Genomic DNA, 6,883 nt, shown 5'->3' with positions numbered 1-6,883 from the left:
TTGAGGAAAACGTTGAACATCTTGTCGCCAAAACCTTTCGGTCCGGTCGGCGACTCTGAGTCGTTTGGCCACAGCACCATGAATATAACTGTGACCGACCAGCAGGATGTTATAATTATCAGATAACGGTTATTGATCCTGAAGATTATTTTAGAATCTTCAAGGTATATAAGTTTAATTTACAACAAGATATGGAAACGCAAGTCAATATTGTTTATGTAGATATAATTATTATAAAACTTGCTCTATTGACATTAACGAGCCAGGTTAAAAAAATCCAGAAATTACAGAAAAATCTGATAAGTCAATGCCAACGCATACTTATGCATAGGCATAGACGTAGATGTATATAGGTCTCTTAAGTAATTCGTGGAACTCGAATGCCATTGGTTACCCGCCCACCTTCCAAGGTCATTGCAGTTTCACGTTGAACTGGAATTGTTTGTTATTTAAAGCGGTCTGTTACGTTTAAAAATGTCAAAAAAGATTATGATTACAACTGTGAATACTGAAATCGTAATTCCTGTCTCGAGCAGCCTAGAACTTCGGCACATAAAATGTATACATGAAGTATATTAAAGAAATATGCTGATGAAAATATAAGAAATGAATATGAACCTATGAAATATATGACTATACAATATGTAAATATGCTCGATGAAGAAAATTCAGAGATGCAAAATCCACTTAAAGTTCATAACATCCAGTATGCGTCATTGGATTTACTCTTACTAGGTAATGAATGACCGCATATTTTATTGTAAGTAATGAAAGACGTTTAAAACATATGGCCGACGATTTGCGGATAGTTTATCAAAAATAGTTTGTCGAAAAGATAATTAATCGAAAGTTCGTTTATCCAATGGACATTTAGTCAAAATAGACATTTAATTAACCCTTCGAGGCATACATTTTTCTGCTGGCTGATTTCTCTCGAAAATTCGTACTCTGGGGTTTTTGGGTCCCTGATTACGAATCCGAGGCCAGATTTACAAAATTCCTAGATGTCGTCCCGATACGGCGCACGCGCACATGGAAGATTATTGAAAAATCGACGGATTATCATGATACTTGTCACTCGGGGGTTTTTGGGGTTGCTGATTACAGATTCATCATCAGAGTTTGAGGATTTCATAATTGGGCACAGGATCATGCAATCCATCGCATGGGCTGAATAAAAACTTTTGTGAATTTCATCGGTCAATCAGAAATATATTGTTCAAGGTTCGTAATATATTTGCATGCGCCGTACGGGGGCGCCATCTAGGAATTTTGCATATCTGGTCTCGAACTCGTAATTAGCGACGGCAAGAATCCCCGAGTGACAAGTTTCATACTAATCCGACAGTAATCAGCAATGCCAGAGCCGTGGAATACAGGTGGTACATACGTATGTACCACTGTGTCACAAAGGGTTAGAAGACTTGAGTGCGGTCGGACTGGCGTGATGCGCTGGCTCGCCCACTTCATAGTGCACCTTTGAATTTCGCCCTATCCTATCCTATCCTAACCTAACTAAACCATTTCTTCTAAGCTCATCTCACAGCAGCATTATGGGTGCGTTAGGACTCGCTCACCGACGATATTTTTTTAACTAAAACCAATACCATTAGGATTAGTAACAATATGGAATTCCACCACACAAATGTGTGGCTCATCGCGCAATGGAGGTAAAAAATATATGTATATTTAAGTACAATTCAGACGACAAATGCAGACAGCTAAAAATGTACCCGTTCAGATAAACAAAAGTCTATTTGAGGAATGTGGATTCGTCGAATACACCGAATATTTACATTTGCAATGATACGTTCCTTTCGATCGAATGTTATTCGATAAAATGTTTTGTCGATCAAAGGTCCTCGATGAAAATTTTGTCGATGAAATGTCTGGACACGATGACCGGCAAATAATAAATACTCTGTACAAGACATTCAAAAATACATAGTGACGACAAAAACTTTTATTTTTCCGTAGGTCGGGATCACCCCATGTCACGCTGATGATGACGTGGATATCATTAAGGTATCGTACGATAGATATGTGGTACTTATACGAAGATTATTTTCGATTCATAGAGATATAACACGATCTTGATAGCAAATGGAAAAGTAGCTGCTCAGTCGTTAAAATAGTTCAAGGTATCGGAAAATTCCGTGGTAATTGTGTCGAATGCGTTGCGAACGAAAACTTTTTTATATCAATTCTAAAAACCAAATGCTACGTAAAAGCGTCCCATTTGAACTTCGATACGAGTCTTCAGAAAGAATAGCAAGTTGTTTCAGGGGAGTAATACGTTTTCAATAATCTACAATCATTTTCGTTTCAATAAACGATAAACGAAATTAATATACCTATACCATAATTTTAAATAATCATTATTTTCCCTTGTTTTCAACAAAAACTTAACATTTTTTGTTTAATCGTTTTCTTGTGCGTGATAAGAATTCTGACTTAGCTCCGATTAAATTGATTATGTGATGTAACTTGACGAGGAATGTATAAAAATTGAATCAGGCGCAATGGCGGCTACCCATTGGATACATTAAAAAACTGTTAAAGGATTCTGATTATTGTTCTACCTTCCTCGTGTCAGAATTACTTGTAGTTAGGTTTCAGTATGCAGAGATGGCAGTTCGACAGGTGAGATTTATTGAGGAAAAAACTTATTTGAAACTGACATTGAGCGAAACAGCTTTGTTGTCGTATAAAGATGGTTTAGCCCTTATTTAAGTGCTCTAGTTAAAAATAAGGTAGAATAACATTAATTGGAATTTCCTCCTTGTGACGTCATCTGTCCGTGTATCCGAGCACAGAGATTAGGCGAATAGCAGGTTTAATTAGAGGATACTGTCGTATAAGATATACATCTAATTTTCTTGGGAATGACTCGTTTTTTTCCAATCGTCGTCATCCACGACGTCATATATATTTCAAATTATTGTATTCGGAGAAAAATCCCAAATATTAATTACTAGACGAACACGAAAATGTAGTTTTCAAATTTATAATTGAAAATCAAAAGATAGTTGATTCAAAAAATGTAGACACAGGTTCCTCGTTAGTGCCGGATCGTATTCTAACGTTTGTCTAAATACGAAAGCTATGATTATAAAGTTCCTGTTAAATTCTTCAAAGTATCTTTCCGGATAGTAAATATCGGGGCAAACAGGTTTGCCTTGGTTGGTTGGATCATGCGGTCACATTTTAGGCACTCGCTGTTGCCAAAAAAAATTAATTTCGTAGTAGCGAACTTACAAACTGGAAGTGTTTGACAGCTGCAAATGGTACTCCTCAATTTAAATTCATTCTTTTTGTAAATTTTTGTCCCGATTGGTTAAGCTGTTGGTGCAGGCAGTTTTGTTGAACCATGACGTCAGTTCCACTTCAAGGGGCCACCTCTTTACGAACCGAAACGTACAGGCAGGTGCCTCTTCACGTGAGAGTAAAGCTCTCGAGAGCAGTACTCGCCAATGGACACGCTCCTGAGAGTAACCTGGCAGGCAGTAACGTCAGACTCGCCCATAGTAGACACGAGAGAGAGAGAGAGAGAGAGAGAGAGAGAGAGAGAGAGAGAGAGATAAATTTAAACATGCTAACTGATAGATACTCGCAAAGATTCGAACCCAGATCGACTTCCGACAGTATTCTTAGAAGTATGACCATGGCAAAACGCACTTGGACCAAGGAGACAAGTGTGCATTACTCGAAGAATATGAAAAAAATGCAATGCTTTGTAATATAAAATTTCAAGAATACCGCAACAGAGAATTGAAAAATGGAGTGCGGTTTCCTTACTGGAATAGATTGTATGATTGGTCCATCTTTTTTTTGTAATAGTCGGATCAACCAGTTCTATTAATTCATGGAATCGAACCGCGGTCATTTTATTTCCCCTATTTCGATTTCAGGTAAAAGATCATTAGTAACGCCGAGTGGCAGTCTCCGTGATATCCAGGGTTTAACCTAGCAGCACCTTTTATCTTTTTTTAGAAATTCCAATGCGACCATCATCGCTGAGGCGACTTGTTGTTTATGAGAAGCCATCTCCGACGCTATTGATGCGTTGCGATGCTCACGAGCTACAGACGCTCTCCGGTGGACATGGTCCAGACTGTAATTTGCTACAGTAACTCTCCGGCTATTGTCGGAACCGCTCGGGACAGTGAAACTCAGGTAAAAATACTCTCACGTGGATTGGCACTTTGAGTCCCTCAAAGTGGAACGGATGGTTGGATTCAGTTATTGATAGACAAAAGATACCCAGGTTTTGGATCTTTTCATATGTATATGCCATTTCGAAACCGCCAATGATAGGCGTATGCAAATATTCCAATATCGTATTTATGCGATATTGATTTTTTCATTTAAATTTCAAGTCCGTAGGTTCAGTGATTATCCGCAAATAGTCGTTCAATGGAAATGTTGCTGTTTCATCTACGCCCGAACTTTGATATCCAGTATAAATTTACGTCTGAGCTGGTTAACTGTTAGTTTGAAATTTTTTTGACCAAATTTTTCGTGTATCCCATTTTTCAATGGCGAATGCGTAAGACACTACGCCTGAAATGGAATGTCATTTGCTACTGTAATTTTTTAAGCTGTCATTTACTGGTTCAGTTATCCAAGTGAAAATCGTTTAGTAATATGATTTTTTATACTTCTTTACCTTGAGGCTCTGTGAGCACTTTTATCAACAGTGTTATATGATATTGAACAATAACTGACTCCCAGTTATCGTTAGCCTTTTTAAAAAAAGCCACTCACACTTTTTTGCCCAGTAACGAATATGTTGCTGAAAATAATAAGTCGTTTCTATCATTTCAATGACCTGATGTGAGCATCATGACGCGTTTTTATCGCAAGTGAATTTTCTTTGCAAATGCTTGGTATCGATTCGCACTAGGTAATTATGCACTGTAATACAAATAAGAATGTTCTGTATAAGTGTACTTGTATAACTTGCTTTTAAAATTTGCAGAAGCTGTTCTAGTTTTTTTTGCGGTTATCTATGATAACTTATATTATTATATAACTAGACTGAACTATACTATCTATTCATTGTATCGCAAATTTCAGGATTAGTTTTCAATTCTTTGTAACCGAAAAAAAAACACTGTAAAACATCTATGAGTAAAATATGGATGGGCCATCTCTTTATGAGATTGAATACAGAGGAGTCCCCTAGATCTTATATATTATGTCACACGTAGATCGATCGTACATCATTATACACAACATGTATCAATTGACGTCATAATGCCGAGTGAACGTATTTGAATGATAATTTGATAATGATGTACAGTGAACTCCTGTACAGCGCGGGAGGAAATTGTGCCGAAAGGATTTAATTCTTAAATAAGGTAATTTCTGTGTGTTTATTATTCGGCGCGTTGTGGGAAGAATCGAAATATATGAAAATAGTAGTCGAAATATATTTATCACGTTATAGGGATTCGCGTCTTAAGAACTCGCGTTACACGGGAGCTTATTGTATGTACTTTTTATCACCTTATGAACCGCATGACACTCATCTATTTTAATTTTGATGGCCACCGGTCTTTTTTCAGGTAACAATAAATAATGGCAAATGTTTATTAACGGTGGTATAATAAACATAAGACCATAAAGAGAATTTACGGTTCATATATACCTTTATCCCAGATATCTCAACATATTTCAATCCAAATATCAGACATTTCTTAATATCAAAATATTGGTCTATATGGATAAATTTTCTTTTTTATTCAAAGATAAATAATTTCACTTTACGAAAAATTTTATTTTAAAGAAAATTATTAATAATATGCTTAACTATAATATATGCGCTGTATCGCTTCTTTTAGCGAAGTGAATACGGTGGGCATGATTCAGCTGGTCCAATCCGTTCAAGGTAAAATGTATTAACTCTTTTGTGTTATTAATAGCTATAGTCCTCAGGTCACGAGCGCGAATTAAAAAATTCAAAGAATTTGGAAAATGCGACGAATTAGAAAGGAAAAAACAATTTTTCAGATCAAGTAAACGTTACATTTTTTGTTGTTATTAAAAAAAAAGTTAACCTTATCGGAGAAAGTTTGCCTGTTCCAAACGGACAAAACGTTAACGAGTTACAATGCACTTCGATTCGAAAAATGCTGTTTTAAGATAAACGTGTTGAAAGTTTTATTACACCTACACGAGCACGCTATATCGCAGTTACCTGCGGAGTAGCGCGACATATTTTGTACAAACGATTGTAACTTTGGCAGTAATTTTCATTTGGACATGTAACCTGCCATCAAATATAAAATGAAACATTAAAAAAAAATGTATCTTTAAAAATACGTAAAAAAATAATTTTTTGAAAATAAAACCATATAACCCCTTATGCCAAGGATATGGCCAATTTTCCTGTATAAAAATAAAGATTGTACCTTTCCTGCGGGAAATACCAATAATTATAGTGTAAATGTCAGGCTTTCATCCAACTTATACTTTCAGATTTCGAGATTTCTGCAAACAATCATAATTTTTTTGCTGTAACGAGATGCGTACCATTAAATGAAAATAAACGGTCTTACATGAAAAAAAAAAAAAACGGAACGCATGTATAATGGAAAAATACTACAAATAACGAAACGATTCACCAATAATACATAAGTTCGTAACTTAAATAATTATCTGCATCTTAATTGGCTATGAGATTATACAGCGCAGTGACGTAGTCAAAGCGTCCACGCGTGATCAGATGACCCGCTAGAACCAAAGACTGTAAGTACATGGTCAAATAGTAATTAAAAACCCGTCAAATGCGTGGAGTGGCAATAATCGGTGAAGTGTAGTGACGTAGCACCCCCTCCAGAATGAAGCCTCCTTTCGCGGGCCCATTTCAGTACAAGTC

The sequence above is a fragment of the Cephus cinctus genome, unplaced genomic scaffold (assembly GCF_000341935.2).
Source record: "Cephus cinctus unplaced genomic scaffold, Ccin1 Ccin1_scaffold0160, whole genome shotgun sequence".
NCBI classification, from domain to species: domain Eukaryota; kingdom Metazoa; phylum Arthropoda; class Insecta; order Hymenoptera; family Cephidae; genus Cephus; species Cephus cinctus.
This window is presented reverse-complemented; position numbering follows the sequence as displayed.